The sequence below is a fragment of the Mirounga leonina genome, unplaced genomic scaffold (assembly GCF_011800145.1).
Source record: "Mirounga leonina isolate KUSES-001 unplaced genomic scaffold, KU_Mleo_1.0 Mir_174, whole genome shotgun sequence".
Lineage (NCBI taxonomy): Eukaryota > Metazoa > Chordata > Mammalia > Carnivora > Phocidae > Mirounga > Mirounga leonina.
Genome location: NW_023270451.1, coordinates 16,042,246 through 16,058,347, shown reverse-complemented (window position 1 = coordinate 16,058,347; position 16,102 = coordinate 16,042,246). Strand labels below are relative to the sequence as shown.

The following is a 16,102-nucleotide window of genomic DNA, read 5'->3' as shown; positions in this document are numbered from 1 at the left end:
CGGGCCCCACGTTGGGCTCACTGCTCAGTTGGGACTACGCTTCCCCTCTCCCTCTGCCCACCCACCCCCCTTCATGTGTGCTGTCTCTCTCTTTCCCTCTCCCTCTAGCTCTCTCTTTCTTTCAAATTAATAAATCTTGAAAAAAAAAAAAAAGATGTCATTGGTTTCCTTAGTGAGAATTTCAGTAGATGACTAAGGTATAAGTACTAGATAAGAACAAGGGACTCGAAGTGGAGACAAGTTGAGTGTACTCTTGAAAAAATTTGTCAATGTAGCAAATTAATAGTGATAGGAAGGGAAGGTAGGGTCTTTGGAATGTTTAGGGGATATGGGAAAGATTTAAACATATCTCTATTGAACATAAAAAATGAAAGCTCCTTTTATGTTCCAGTGAAAGCTGAGTTACCTCTCATACTTACCATAATGAGGAAGCAGTAACACAGATATACCCTATGCTTTTAGACACACCCTTGACTGCATTATAGGTGATAATGCCAATCTGTGAGTAAGCAGAAAGTCTGTTTTACTGGTCACTGTTAATAATTTTCTAATCTGGGGTGCCTGGGTGGCTCAGTTGGTTAAGCAACTGCCTTCGGCTCAGGTCATGATCGTGGAGTCCCGGGATCGAGTCCCGCATCGGGCTCCCTGCTCGGCGGGGAGACTGCTTCTCCCTCTGACCCTCCCCCCTCTCATGTGCTCTCTCTCTCTCATTCTCTCTCTCAAATGAATAAATAAAATCTTTAAAAAATAATAATAATAATAATAATTTTCTAATCTGTAACTCAAGGTTAATTTTAAAAAATATTATTGGACTTCAGATCTTTTAGTAGCTATAGGGAAGACTTGGTCATGTATCTATGACCTGTACTCATAGAAACCCCCTTACCTATCATGTCAATAATCAGGACTATTGGTAAGATAATAAAATTTATGTTAAAGTATATCTTAAAGTATGCTTTAGGTGAAGGATATACATTCAAGAAGAACTGAATGGGGGAAGGGACAAGGTTATTTTTGGTAAGAAGTTTGTTTCTGGGCACTTGGGCGGCTCAGTCGGTTAAGCATCTGCCTTCGGCTCAGGTCATGATCCCGGGGTCCTGGGATCGAGTCCCACATTAGGCTCCCTGCTCCTTGGGGAGCCTGCTTCTACCTCTGCCTCTCTCTCTCTGTCTCTCATGAATAAATAAATAAAATCTTAAAAAAAAAAAAAATCAAGAGTTGTATTAAGCAAAGTTAGAGAACATTGAGCAGAATCATGGTCTAAGTAAATGAACATTTGGCTGTAAATCAGGAGAAATGAATTTCATTCAGTACGGGCTCTTTTCCTAAGAAGTTTTATTACCTTGGACAATTTCACCTCTTATAGTTAAATGAAGACAGTATCTGCTTATTCTACCCCACATCTTTTTGTGATTATCAAATGAGGCCTTAATCTGCTTTTTCAGACTTCCTCACACATATATCCAAATTTAAATTTTCTGCTCTAGAGCCTAGAAAAATGAATGGATTTGTTCATTTTTCTGTAACATTCATCACTTTCCTATTGTCTTTTCTTTTGCTTAAGCCTCTCCACCTGTTCCTCTCCCTGTTCAGAGCAAGCCTAGCTTAGATAGAGCTTTATCTCCTGTTCATTTAGGGCTTTTCATAATATCCGTTTGATTCATATGCTAACTACTGATATATTATCTTCTGAAATATGTTCTCTTGCTATTTTTTAAATTTAATTTTCACTTCTTACAGTCTCAATACCCTGGTGAGTTGGAGGACCTAAGGGTTTTCGAAGGTTAAGTTGTTAGTTTTGCAGACTAAACATGAAAAGATAGCTGTGGCACTGAAGTCTCTGTCTCAGGTGCTGGTGGGCTCAGAAACCAGGGAAAATTCCGTGTATCAAGACCTTGAACACAACCTCAGTGAAGAGTAAAAAGTGGAGAATAAGCAAGACAGGAGGATTCGGAATTTGAAAGTGGTTTCCCATAAGACAGTATGATTCAGAGGCTGCTATGGCATCTGTGGGAACTGTTAAAGATAATGAGCTGGTTCAGAGGTGATATGTCATTCTGAACTAGATCATAAATTCCTTAAGGGTGGTAAAGAATACATACATACTATTGGGCCATGACTATAAAATAATCTACCTAGTTACCCCACTTCCTTCTTTCCTTCTGCATTGATTGAGCACCTACCATGTGCTATGCTCAGTGAGATTGGTTTTACATAGAAATCTCATTATGTAAATTTTAAAAATTTCTAATAGAATAGTCCCTTCTTATCCCAGATGTCAGTTACCCTCCATCAGCCATGGTCCAGAAGCAGATTCTGACCTATTGTCAGAAGGTCAGTAGTAGCCTAATGCTACTTCATTCACCTCACTTCACCTGATCACGCAGGCATTTTATCATCTCACATTATCACAAGAAGGAAGGTGAGTACAGTACAGTAAGATATTTTGAGACAGCAAGAGACCACATTCACATAACTCTTATGATAGTATATTATTTTAATTGTCTTTGGTTACTATTAATTTCTTAATGTGACTAATTTATAAATTAAACCATCATAGGTGTGTGTGTATAGGAAAAAGCACACATTGAGTCTGTCACTATCTCAGGTTTCAGGAATCCACTGGGGGTGGTGGAATATATCCCTTGGCAGTTACAGTCCCATAAAATGGACCCATTTTAAGTGTACAGATTGAGTTCTAATAAATATGTATATCCATGTAATTACTACCACAATCAAAATATGGAACATTTCTGCTTCTCAGAAGGTTATTTCATTCTTCATTCCAGTCTCCCATCCCATCAGAGGTGACCACTTTTCTGATTGCTATAGTTTGATTTATATCTGACTGCTACAGTTTTTCCTATATTTCAACTTAATATAAGAGAAATCATGAAATTTATGTTGTAGCTCTGCATTATTTTGCATAACATAAATAAACCTTTTATGATTCATCCATGTTGCTATAGATATCAGTAATTCATTCTTTTTTATTGCTGGGTAGTATCCCATGGTGTGAATATACCGTACATGTAGATTTATATTTGGGTGGTTTCCTGGGTTTGGCTGTTATGAATAATGTTTCTATGAACGTTTGTATACAGTTCCTTTTGTGGACCTGTGTTTTTATTTTTCTTAGAATTGCTGAATCATATATTTATTGAATGTTTAACGCCATGGAAGTTACTTAAATTTTTAACCCTGACCCCAGCAATGTATATAAGTCCTAGTTGCATCCTGGTCATTCACTGAGAGTGAACTGGTATCTCACCTAGGTGAAATTCACATAATATAAAATTCACCATTTTAAGCATTTTGAAGTATATAATTTAGTGACTTTGGTTGCATTCACGATGTTGTGCAGTCATAACCACTATCTAATTGCAGGACATTTTTAACACCTTAAAAAGAAATCTAGTACCCATTAAGCAGTCATTCCCCCAACCCCCTTCTCCTCAACCCCTGGCAACCTCAAATCTGCTTTCTGTCTACAGATTTGCCAATTATGGACATTTCATATAAGTAGAATCATAAAATAGGTGCTTTTTGTGTCTGGCTTCTTTCATTTAATATAATGTTATCTCAAGATTCATCCATGTTGTAGCATGTATCAGTACTTCATTCTTTTTTTTTTTTTTTTAAAGATTTTATTTATTTATTTGAGAGAGAATGAGAGAGAGCACATGAGAGGGGGGAGGGTCAGAGGGAGAAGCAGACTCCCTGCCGAGCAGGGAGCCCGATGCGGGACTCGATCCAGGGACTCCAGGATCATGACCTGAGCCGAAGGCAGTCGCTTAACCAACTGAGCCACTCAGGCGCCCCAGTGCTTTATTCTTTTTTGGGGTTTTTTTGGTTGAATAAAATTTCCTTGTAGGGATACACCACATTTTGTTTATCCATGCCGCAGTTTAACATTTGGTCGCAATGTTTCCACCTCTGGCTGTTACGGATAATAATGCTCTTTCCACTTCTGGCTGTTACGGATAATAATGCTCTGAACATTTCTGTACAAGGTTTTGTTACACTGTATGTTTTTAGTTCTCTTAGGTATATATCTAATACTGGAATTTCTGGGTCATATGAAAATTTTGTGTTTAACATTTTGAGAAACTGTCCAACTTTTCCACAGTGGCTGCATGATTTTACCTTCCTGTTTGGTGTATGTAAAAGGTTTCCCATTTCTCCACATACTCATCAACACTTGTTATTTTTTTTTTCTTTTTTTAAAATTATGACCTTCTGTGAAGTGGTATCATGGTATTTATATAATATGCTATGCTTACCACAAGTATAGCTACCATAAGATATCATAGAACCCTTTTATAATACCATTAGCTGTATTCCCAATCCTCTATACCTTTTATCCCAGTAACTTTTTCAGTCCGTAACTGAAAGACTATCTCTCACTCCCCTTCACCCATTTTGCCTATTCCCCCACCTCCTTCCCTCTGGTAGCCATCAGTTCACTGTACTTATGGGTCTTTTTATGCTTTTTGTTTGTTTTGTTTTTTATGTTCCACATGTAAGTGAAATCATATGGTTGTTTGACTCTACATCTGATGTATTTCACTTAGCATAATACCCTCCAGGTCCATCTGTGTTGTTGCAAATGGCAAGATATCCTTTTTTTATGGCTCAGTAATACTACATTATGTATATTTAAATATATACCACATTTTCCTTATCCATTCATCTATTAATGGATACTTGGGTTGCTTCCATATCTTGGCTATTATAAGTAAGGCTGCAATAAACATAAGGGTGCATATATCTTTTTGAATTAGTGTTTTGGGGGTTTTTTTTGGAAAATACACCACAGTAGAATTACTGGATCATATGGTATTTCTATTTTTTCAGATTTTGAGGAACCTCCATACTGTTTTCCACAGTGGCTACACCAATTTTACATTCCCACCAACAGTGCGCAAGGGTTCCTTTTCCTCCACATCCCCTCCAGTGCTTGTTATTTCTTGTCTTTTTCATTCTAGCCATTCTAACCAGGTGTAAGGTGATATCTCACTGTGGTTTGATTTGCCTTTCCCTGGTGATATCTGACTTTGAGCATCTTTTTGTAAGTCTGTAGCCATCTGTATGTCTTATTTAGAAAAATGTCTATCTGGGTCCTCTGCCCATTTTTTAAATCATATTATTTGTGTTTTTGGTGTTGAATTGTGTGAGTTCTTTATATATTTTGCTTCCACTATTATTGGATAATCATTTGCATATATCTTCTCCCATTCAGGACATTGCATTTTTCTTTTGTAGAATTTCCTTTGTCACAGGTAAAAGCTTTTTATTTTGGTGTAGTCCCAATAGCTTATTTTTGCTTTTGTTTCCCTTTCCTGAAAAGTTAGGTGTAGTCCCAGTAGTTTATTTTTGCTTTTGTTTCCCTTTCCTTGTTCCCTCCACAAAAATGTTGCTATGGTTGATGTCAAGGAAATTACTGCCTACATTTCCTTCTAGGAGTTTTATGGTTTTGGGGCTCACATTTAGATTCTTAATCTATTTTGAGTTTATTTTTGTGTATGGTGTAAGAAAGTGCTTCACTTTCATTTTTTTGCGTGTAGCTGTCCAGTTTTCTCAGCACCGTGTATTGAAGAGACTGTCTTTTCCCCCTTGTTTATCCTTGCCACCTTTGTCATACATTAATTGACCACATAAGTCTGGGTTTATTCCTGGGCTGTCTGTTCTGTTCTACTGATATATGTGTCTGTTTTTGTGCCAGTACCATACCGTTTTGATTACTACAGCTTTATAGTATATCTTGAAATCTGGGATTGTGATACCCCCAGCTTCATTCTTCCTTCACAGGATTGCTTTGGGTATTTGAGATCTTTTGTGGTTCCATACAGATTTTGGTATTATCTATCTAGTTCTGTAAAAAAGTGCTGTTGCCATTTTAATAGGGATTGCATTCAATCTGGAGATTGCTTTGGGTTGTATGGACATTTTAACAATATCCTTCCAGTCCTTGAGCACAGGATATCTTTCTATTTGTTTGTGTTGCCTTCAATTTCTTTCATCAATGTTGTATAGTTTTCAGAGTACAAGTCTTTCATCACTTTGGTTAAGTTTATTCCTAGATATTTTATCCTTTCTGGCATAATTATAAATGGAATTGTTTCCTTAATTTCTATTTTTTCTACTTTGTTATTGGTGTATAGAAATGCTCCTGATTTCTGCATGTGAATTTATATCCTGCAGCTTTACAGAATTCATTTATTCTTTTTTTTTTTTTTTTAAGATTTTATTTATTTGACAGAGAGAGACAGCCAGAGAGGGAACACAAGCAGGGGGAGTGGGAGACACTTAATGACTGAGCCACCCAGGCGCCCTGAATTCATTTATTCTAATAGTTTTTTGGTGGACTCCTTATAGTTTTCTGTGTATAGTATCATGTCATCTGCAAATAGTGACTGTTTAACTTCTTCACAAATTTGGATGCCTTTTACTTCTTGTTTGGTTCCTGCGGGCTAGGACTCCAGTACTATGTTAAATAAATGTGGCAAGAGTGAACATCCTTTTCTTGTTCCTGAACATGAGGAAAAGATCTCCATTTTTCACCTTTGAGTATAATGTTTGCTGGGGTTTTTAAGTCTTCCTGTATGGCCTTTATTATGTTGAGGTATGTTACCTATAAGCCCACATTTTTGGGGCACCTGGGGGTGGCATGGTCGGTTAAGTGTCCAACTCTTGATTTTAGCTCACGTCATGATCTCAGGGTTATGAGACCGAGCCCTGCATCAGGCTCTGTGCTGGGTGTGGAGCCTCCTTAAGATTGTCTCCCTCTCCCCCTCTCCCCGCTTAAAAAAAAAAAAACAACACTACTTTTTTGAGAGTTTTTATTATGAATGAATGTTGGATTTTGTCAAATGTTTGTTCTGTGTTTGTTGAAATGATCATGTGATTTTTATCATTTGTTTTGTTGATATGGTGTATCACAGTGATTGATTTGTAAATATTGAGCCATCCTTGCATCCCTGGAATAAATCCCACTTGATCATTGTGAATGATCTTTTTAACATATTTTTGAGTGTGGTTTGCTAATATTACGTTGAGAATCTTTGCATTTGTGTTCATGAGAGATATAGGCCTATAGTTTTCATTTTTTTGTAGTATCTGTGTCTGGTTTTGGTATCAGGGTAATGAGGGTCTCATAGAATGTATTTGGAAGCTTTCTTTCCTCTTCTGTTTTTTGGAATAGTTTGAGGACAACAAGTATTAACTATTCTTTAAATGTTTGGTAAAATTCACCTGTGAATACATCTGGTTCTGAACTTTTGTTTATTGGAAGTTGTTTGATTACTGTTTCCATTTCATTACTAGTAATTGGTCTGTTCAGATTTTCTATTTCTTCTTCATTCAGTTTTGGAAAATTGTGTATTTTTAGGAGTTTATCCATTTTTTGTAGGTTATCTAAATTCCAAGCGTATAATTTTTCATAGTATTCTCTTAAATTTTTTTTGTATTTCTATGGTGTCATTTGTTACTGTTTTTTCTCATTTTCTGTCCTCTTTTTTTAGTAAGTTAGACTAAAGGCTTATCAATTTTGTTTAAGAACCTGCTCTTCGTCTCATCAATTTTTTTTCTTTTTCTAGTCTCTATTTCATTTATTTGTTCTCAGATCTTACATATTTCCTTTTTGTACTCATCTTGGGCTTTGTTTTTATTCTCCTAGTTTCTTTAGGTGTAAGGTTAGATTGCTTTTTGATATTTTTCTTCTTGAGGTAGGCCTCTGTCATTTAAATTTATTTCTTAAAACTGCCTTTCCTATGTCCCAGAGAATTTGGGCCATTATATTTTTATTTGTCTAGATGTATTTTTTTTAATTTCCTCTGATTTCTTGGTGTCCATTGGCCATTTAGTAGCATGTTGTATAACCTTGATGTGTTTGTGTTTTCTTGTGTTTGTTTTTTTGTGTGTGTGATTGATTGATTTCTAGTTTCTTACTGTTGTAGTTGGAAAAGATGCATGATATTTCAGTCTTCTTAATTTATTAAAGCTTGTGTTGTGGCCTTCATGTGATCTATCCTGGAGAATATTCCATGTGCACTTCAAAAACGGAATGTACGTTCTTTTTGATGGAATGTTCTGTATATATTTTTTAGGTCCATCTGGTCTAATGTTTTGTTCAAAACACTGTTTCCTTATTGATTTTCTGTTTGGATGATCTATCCATTGATATAAGGCGTATTAAAGCCTTTAATGTTTGCTTTATGCATTTAGGTGCTCCAGTGTTAGGTTTGTGGATATTTACAATTGTTAAATTGTAACAGTTGTTAAATTCTTGTTTGAATTTGCCCCTTTATCATTATATAAATCCCTTATTTCTATCTTATTACAGTTTTTGTTTTAAAATCTATTTTTTCTAAGTTTTTACACCAAAGGGGATTTGTTTTGTTTTGTTTTGTTTTTGCTTCTCTGTATGGTATCTTTTTCCATCCTTCCAATTTCATTCTTTCTGTGTCTTTAGGTCTGAAATTAGTTTCTTGTAGTCAGCATATAGATGGGTCTTGGGTTTTTATCCATTCTGTCACCCTATCTCTTTTGATTGGAACATTTAGACTATTTGCGTTTAAAGTATTGATAGGTGGGATTGATGACTTTCTGGAGTGTTTTGCTTGGCTTTCTCTTTATTTTTTGTATAAGTATTATAGGTTTTTGGTTTGTGGTTACCATGAGATTTATGTATAAAATCTTAGATATATAGCAATCTATATTAAATTGATGGTCATTTAAGTTCAAACACATTCTAAAAGAACTTTTTTGCTCCCTTTTCCATGTTTAATGTATATTTTGTCATATTTTACATCTTATTATTCATAATTTTTTTGCTTTTAAGTATCACCTTTTCCACTTAAAGAAGTTCCTTTAACAGTTCTAGTAAGGCTGGTTTAGTGGTAATGAACACCTTAACTTTCATTCATCTGGGCAACTATCTCTCCCTCAATTCTGAATGGTAACCTTGCTGAGTTGAGTATTCTTGGTGGCAGGTTTTCTCCTTTCAGCTCTGAATATATCATGCCACTCTCTTCTGGCCTGCAAAATATCTGCTGAAAAATCAGCAAATAGCCTTATGGGGTTTCCCTTATCTGTAACTTTTTTTGTTTCTCCTTTGCTGGCTTTAAAATTTTCTGTGTTTAACCTATGTCATTTTAATACTTAGGTGTCTTATTGTGGACCTCCTTTGGTTCATCTTGTTTGGAACTCTCTATGCTTCCTGATCCTGGATGTCTGTTTCCTTTCCCCATTTAGGGAATTTTTCAGCTATTATTTCTTCAAATAAAGTTTCTGCTCCTTTCTCTCTCTCTCTTCTTTCTGGGAGCCCTGTAATGTGAACATTTGTTCACTCGATGTTGTCTAAGAGATCCCTTAACCTATCCTCATTTTTAAAATTTTTTTTTTCTGTTTTTTCTGATGCTGAGTTTGGGTGCTTTCCGTTATCCTGTGTTGCAGGTTGCATAACTGTTCTTCTGCATCTGCAAATCTGTTGATTCCCTGTGGTATATTTTTCATTTCAGTTACTGTATTTTTTAACTTTGAGTAGATTTTTTCTTCTTTTTTTATGTTTTTTATCTCTTTGTTGAAGTTCTCACTCAGTTCTTACTTTTCTCTTTAGTCTGGTTAGTATCTTTGTGATCACTGCTTTCCACTCTATATCTGGCATATTACTTATTACTGTTCCTTTTTTTTTTTTTCTTATTCCTTCATTTGGAGCATCTTCTGTCTCCTCATTTGCTTGACTTTGCTGTGTCTATTTCTATGAATTGGTGAAATTAGTACTTTTACACTTGAAGAAATGGTCTTGTGTATGGTCAAATCCTGTGTGGACTGTGTGTGCCTGGTGACTTTGACTGGCTGGAGCTGTGTCTGGCATGTGCTGGGGGCCTGGAGTACTCCATGTTGGGCTGCCCTGGTGGGATGACCAGAGCCGAAGCAGGCATGGTAAAGGGCAGTTCCAGGGCTCTCCATGAAGAAGGCACTCTGGCAGGATAGCCGAAGCTGAAGTGGGCTTGAGCTGGGATGGTCCCTGGGCTTTCCACTCAGAAAGTGCCCTGGGAGGACAGCTGAAGCTGAAGCCTGGGTGTCCAAGGGTGCTCATTGCAGAGTGTGTCCTGGCAAGGTGATTGGAGCCAAGGCCAGCATGGGCTGGGGTGTCCTGGGGCACTCCACGAAGGGGATAGCTTTCCAGGGTGATTGGAGCTGAAACACACATGAGCCAGGAGGTCCCAAAGTGCTCTGTGCTGGGGGTGAAATGTTGTAGGAGCTGAAATGGTGTAGGCCTGAGGTGTTCTGGGGTGCTTATATCTGTGTCACCTTGGCATGACAGCCAGAGCTGTAGTGAGCACCCACCAGGTGGGTATATATTGCACTGGGGCCACCTTGGTGGGACTGATAGGTCCAGTGTGGGCTGGGACCTGGGGCTCACTGAAACTGTAGGGCAGCTGTGGCACCCGGACCTTGCTCCTGTGCATGCTGTCAGTGTGGAGGGGAATATAAACCAGGGTGCTCACCAGCACCACTGACCCAGAGAGAATTCCAGTAGCTCCCTCGCTGTTTAGTAGAGGTCTGGGACTGGATCTTTTATATTTTAGTTGCTCTTTTAAACCTGCATGTTTTTCCTGTGTCCCGGGGCATCCAGAGCTATGGCAGGGCTCACTAAGGCGGCAGGCCAGCAATGGTGCCCAGTACTCTGCTCCAGTCTGCATTATCAGGGTGGAGGGTGAACATAAACTGTAGCACTCACCAGCCCCTCCAACCTGAAGAGAGGTCCAGCAGCTCCCCCACTGGTGGAATTCTAAGGCTGGATCTTTTAAACCAAGACTTTTTTTTTCTATGCCCCAAGGCAGACAAATCTGCTCTAGGTTCTCAGTACTATCCCTTCCCTTTTAGAAGGTGGAGACGGACAGTAAAGTCTCCCCCAAACTGAAAAGGTACTTTGAGACCGAAAAACAAAGCAGGCGATTTTGTACAGTTTACACGGAGTTTTATTCAGGGTATTTTTCAGTTTTATTCAGAGACCAGAGCTGAAGCAGGCATGGTAAAGGGCGGTTCCCTCCCCAGGGGAGGTTTAGCTAGAGGATGATCCACGGCAACTGCATAGTTTTTCTCTGTAAAGTCTGGACCTTAATCAGCAGATTTTATAGAATAAGTGGACATGCAGAAGGGCATTGTAGTGAGGTTAAAGGGTTCACATGTACCTCAGAGGGTTTGTGTGCACCTAATTGACAGTAGCCTTTAATTAGATCTTGTGGCACCACCTGTGTATAAGGAATGGGAAAGACTTATCCTTAACAGATTCATGGGAGGCCAAAACAAGCCTTCCCCTATCGTGACCTTGGCAGGCATTTCTAAGGTATGTAGATTAGTCTCCCAGGGGCCTGAACACATAGCCCAAGAAGGATCATTGAGTGAAAAGAACGAGATGGAGGTCCAAAGATATTCCATCAGTATTGTCAGCACTCCCACACTTCCACTACAGTTCCCTGCATTTGGGAGTTCCCTTCATTATCTTCTCTCCATCTCTCTTGCTGTCCTCTATGTGGTCTCTTTAGCCTTTCTTTATATATTCTGTCTTTTTTTGTGTGCAGAAGCTTTAAGTTCTTTAAGAGGAACTGCTCTATAAATAGGTGTAGGTTTAGTGTGTCCAAGGGAGTTCAGGGTCTTTGTCACCATCTTGGACCAGAACTCCACCTCTTCTAGTACATTTTACGGATGTATGGTTTTTTTATTTTGGGGGGGGGGGTTGTTTTTTTGTTTTGGGGGGTTTTTTTTGGTGGTTTCTGAGGTGATTACAATTAGTATTTTAATTTATAACAATCTGGTTTGGATTAATACCAGTTTAATCTTAGTAGTATACAAATATTTGCTTTCATATAGCTCCATTCCTTACCATCCTTCTTTGTGCCTTTGTAGTCATACAGATTACATCTTTATATAGTGTATGCTTATCAGCAGAAATTCACTTTATTGTTTTATCCATTTTCTTTTATATTTATCCTTGTTACCTTTGCCAGTGCTCTCGTTTCTTTATGAACTCCAGTTACTCCATGCTCGTGGATTGAAGGAATTAATACTTTTATGTTAATATTCTATGTTAATATGTTAAAATGTTTGTACTATCCAAAGCAGTCTACAGATTCAGTGCAATCTCTACCTAAATACCAATAGCATTTTTCACAGAACTGAAACAAATAGTAAAATTTTCGTAGAACCACAAAAGACCCTGAATAGCCAAAGCAATCTTGAGAAAGAACAAAGCTGAAGGTGTCATAATCCTAGATTTTAAAGTATACTATAAGTTTTAGTAACCGAAACAGTATGGTGAAACAGGAGTGAAACAGGAAAGATCACATGGATCAGTGGAACAGCCCAGAAATAAACTCACACTTAACATGGTCAATTAATCTGTAACAAAAGAGGTAAGAATATACCATGGGAGGTGACAATCTCTTCAAAAAATGGTGTTGGGAAAGCTAGATGGGTACATGCGAAAGAATAAAGCTGGACCACTTCTTATACCACTTACAAAGATAAACTCAAAATGGATTAAAGACCTAAATGTAAGACCTGGAACCATAAAACTTAACAACAGCAACAACAACATAGTAAACTTTTGGATGTCGGTCTTAGCAATATTTCTTTCTGGATCATTCTCAAGGGAAAAAGCAAAAATAAACAGGACTATATGAAACTAAAATCTTCCTGCAGAGCAAAGGAAACCAGCAACAAAACAAAAAGGCAAGCTAGTGAATGGGGAAGATATTTGCAAATGATTTTTCCAATAAGAGGTTAATATCCAAAACTTATAAAGAACTCATACAGTATCAAAAACTTAGACAATCCAATGTAAAGATGAACAAAAGATCCAAAAAGACATTTTTCCAAAGATTTACAGATGGCAGACACATGAAAACATGTTTATTGTCACTAATTATCAGGGAAATGCAATTCAAAACTACAATGAGTTAACACTTTACACCAGTCAGAATGGCCAGTATCAGAAAGACAAAAAATAAATGTTGGTTAGATTGTGGAGAAAAGGAAACCCTCATGTACCATTGGTAGGAATGTAAATTGGTGCAGCCACTATGGAAAACATTATGGAGGTTCTTCAAAATTTAAAAATAGAAATATCATGATCCAGTAATTCCACTGTGGTGTATTTACCCAAAGAAAACAAAAACACTAATTTGAAAAGATATATGCACCCCTATGTTTATTGTAGTGTTATTTTCAATAGCCAAGATACGGAACCAACCTAAATGTCTATCAATAGATGAATAGATAAGGGAGATGTAGTATATATTTACATTGGAATATTACTCAGCCATTAAAAAAAATCTTGTCATTTTTGACAACATGATTTGATCTATAGGGTATTGTACTAAATGAAATAAATCAAATAGAGTCAAATATTATATGATTTCACATATTTGTGGGATCAAAAAAGCAAAACAAATGAAGACATTGTAAAGAAAACCCAAAAACTCATATGTATAGACAACAAATTGGTGGTTGCCAGACGTGAGGGCAGTGGGGGACTGGGCGAAATAGGTGAACAGGGTTAAGAGGTACAAACTTTTAGTTCTAAAATAAGGCAGGATGAAAAGTGCAGCATAGAGAATATAGTCAATAACATTTTAATAACTTCGTAGTGACAGATTATAACTATATCATGACATTTTGTAACATATATAATTGTCCAGTTACCATGTTGGACACTTGATATATTCTGTCAACTATACTTCAATTTAAAATGTTTAAAAGATAAGTAAAATTTAAAATGTGATATATGTGTATATACATTGCAATATTATTCAGCCATGAGAAAGAAGGAAATCCTGCTATTTGGGAAAAGGTGGTTGGACCTTAAGGTTATACTATGTGAAATAAGCAAGACAGAGAAAGACAAATACTGCATGGTATCACTTACATGGGGAATCAAAAAAAAGATGAATTGTGTGTAAAAAAAAATAAGTATCAGAGCAAACATTATCCTAATGTGGAATCCTAGAATTTTTTTTAAAATTCAGGAATGGAATAAGAATACTCATTTTTACCACTTTTTAATATTATGTTGAAGATCCTAGCCTTTACAATAAGAAAACTAAATTGTAATATGCTGAGTGTGAAGGGCAGAAATTAAACTTACTATTTGCAGACAATGTAAACTTTTACGGGAAAAAACTAGAGTCTATAAATCAATTACAATCAGTGGTTTTTCTTTAGTAAGGTTGGCTGGATATAAGGTTAATGTACAAAATTATTTCCATATCTTAACAGCAGAGAGAATATATAATTAGAAGGGAAATACTGTTTATATTAGTATTAGCGACTACTGGATAGCTAGAGTTGATCTGTCACAGCAGTGGCACAAAGATATCTGTACGACAAATTTTAAAACTTCTCACAACGTTAAGGAAGACTCGAATAAATAAATGTAAGAAGAGACTATTCATAGATATTATCTTTATCTATAGATTCAGTGCAATTCCAACTAAAATCCTAAAGAGATTTTTCAAGGAACTTAGAAGATTTTTAAACTTACGTGAAGGACCTGAGGGCCAAGAGCAACCATGGCACTTCTGAAGAACAGGTAGGGTGGACCTACCCTACCAAATATAAGGGCTTGTTATGACTCCATAGTAGTACAGTCTGATACACTTTAAGGATAGAGAAGTCAATCAGTGGAATAGAATAGAGAGCCTAGAAACAGTTCCACGAAGGAATAGAATTTAGGTATAACAAAGTAGTTATCAGTTTAGAGGATAAAAGAGGGATTATTTAATAATTGAAGCTTGGGGGTGCCTGGGTGGATCAGTCATTAAGTGTCTGCCTTTGCCTTGGGGTCATGGTCCCAGGGTCCTAGGATCAGGTTCCACATTGGGCTCCCTGCTCAGCAGGGGAGTCAGCTTCTCCCTCTGCTCCTCCCCCAGCAGACAACCCCCCCCCCCCAATAAATAAATAAAATCTTTCTAAAAAATTGGAGCTTGGAGAAAGTATTTGTTTTCACATGGGAAAAAATGAACTTGGTTCCCTATTTCACATGCTATTTTAAAAATTCTGCATAAATTAAGGATTTAAGATTTGTCAGGAGCACAACTTTAAAATACATAGGGAGAGAATGTAGGCAGGTATCTTCTGGACTCTTGGGTAAAGAAAGATTGCTTAAAGAAGAATCCGAAAGGTGTTGTCTATAAAGGGAAAGACAGATAAACTTCACTACGTTAACAAGAATTTTGACCCTTCTCTCACACCACACACAAAAATCAATTCCGAGTGGATTAATGGCTTCACTGTAAGACCTAAAATTATAGAACTCCTAGATGAAAAAATAAGGAAGAACTTCATAACATTGATGTTGGCAATGATTTCATGTATATAACACCAAAAGCACTGACATTACTGTCAAACTTTTGCAAAACTGCAAAAGGCAGTTTTGACTACATCAAACTAAAAAGCTTCTTCTATACAGCTACAGACAAAATCAAGAGTGAAAAGATAGTCTATGGAATGGGAGAAGATATTTACAAACCATACATCTGATATGAGATTAGGATCCAAAATACATAACGAACTCCTACAACTCAGTAAGAAACAAATAACTAGAATAAAAAATGGATAAAGGACATTAATAGACATTTTTCCAAAGAAAACATACAAATGACCAACAGGAATATGAAGACACTGAGCATCACTAATTACCAGGCAAATGAAATCAAAGTCACAGGATGTCACTTCATACTTTTTATGATGGCGATTATTAAAGACAAAAGCAGAAAATAAGTGCTGATGGAGACGTGGAAAGTCAGAACCCTGTGCATTGTTGGTAAAATGGTATAGCTGCTATGGAAAATGGTTTTGGTTCTTCAAAAAAATTTAAAATAGAGCAACCATATGATTTAACAATCCCACTTCTGGATATTTATCTAAAATTATTGAAATCAGAATCTCAAGATATTTGAAATCCCATGTTCATTGAATTATACACAGTTCAAGAGGTGGAAACAGTCTAAATTTTTTGCCCATCAATAGATGAAATGATAATGAAAATGTTGTATATACATATAATAGAGTATTATTTAGCCTTTAAAAAATT

General features: G+C 36.7%; 1 protein-coding gene across 4 annotated transcripts in view; it reads left to right on the top strand.

Annotated features, from left to right (window-relative positions):
* SLC25A40 (solute carrier family 25 member 40) overlaps positions 1-16,102 on the top strand; it is a 49,212-nt gene that overhangs the window by 2,153 nt on the left and 30,957 nt on the right. The window contains exon 2 of one of the 4 annotated variants that reach the window (XM_035020495.1): positions 14,484-14,599. The exons of the other annotated variants lie outside the window; for them this stretch is intronic. The gene's annotated coding sequence lies outside the window, so the exon portion shown is untranslated. The remainder of the gene's footprint in view (positions 1-14,483; positions 14,600-16,102) is intronic. 4 annotated transcript variants of the gene reach the window in all.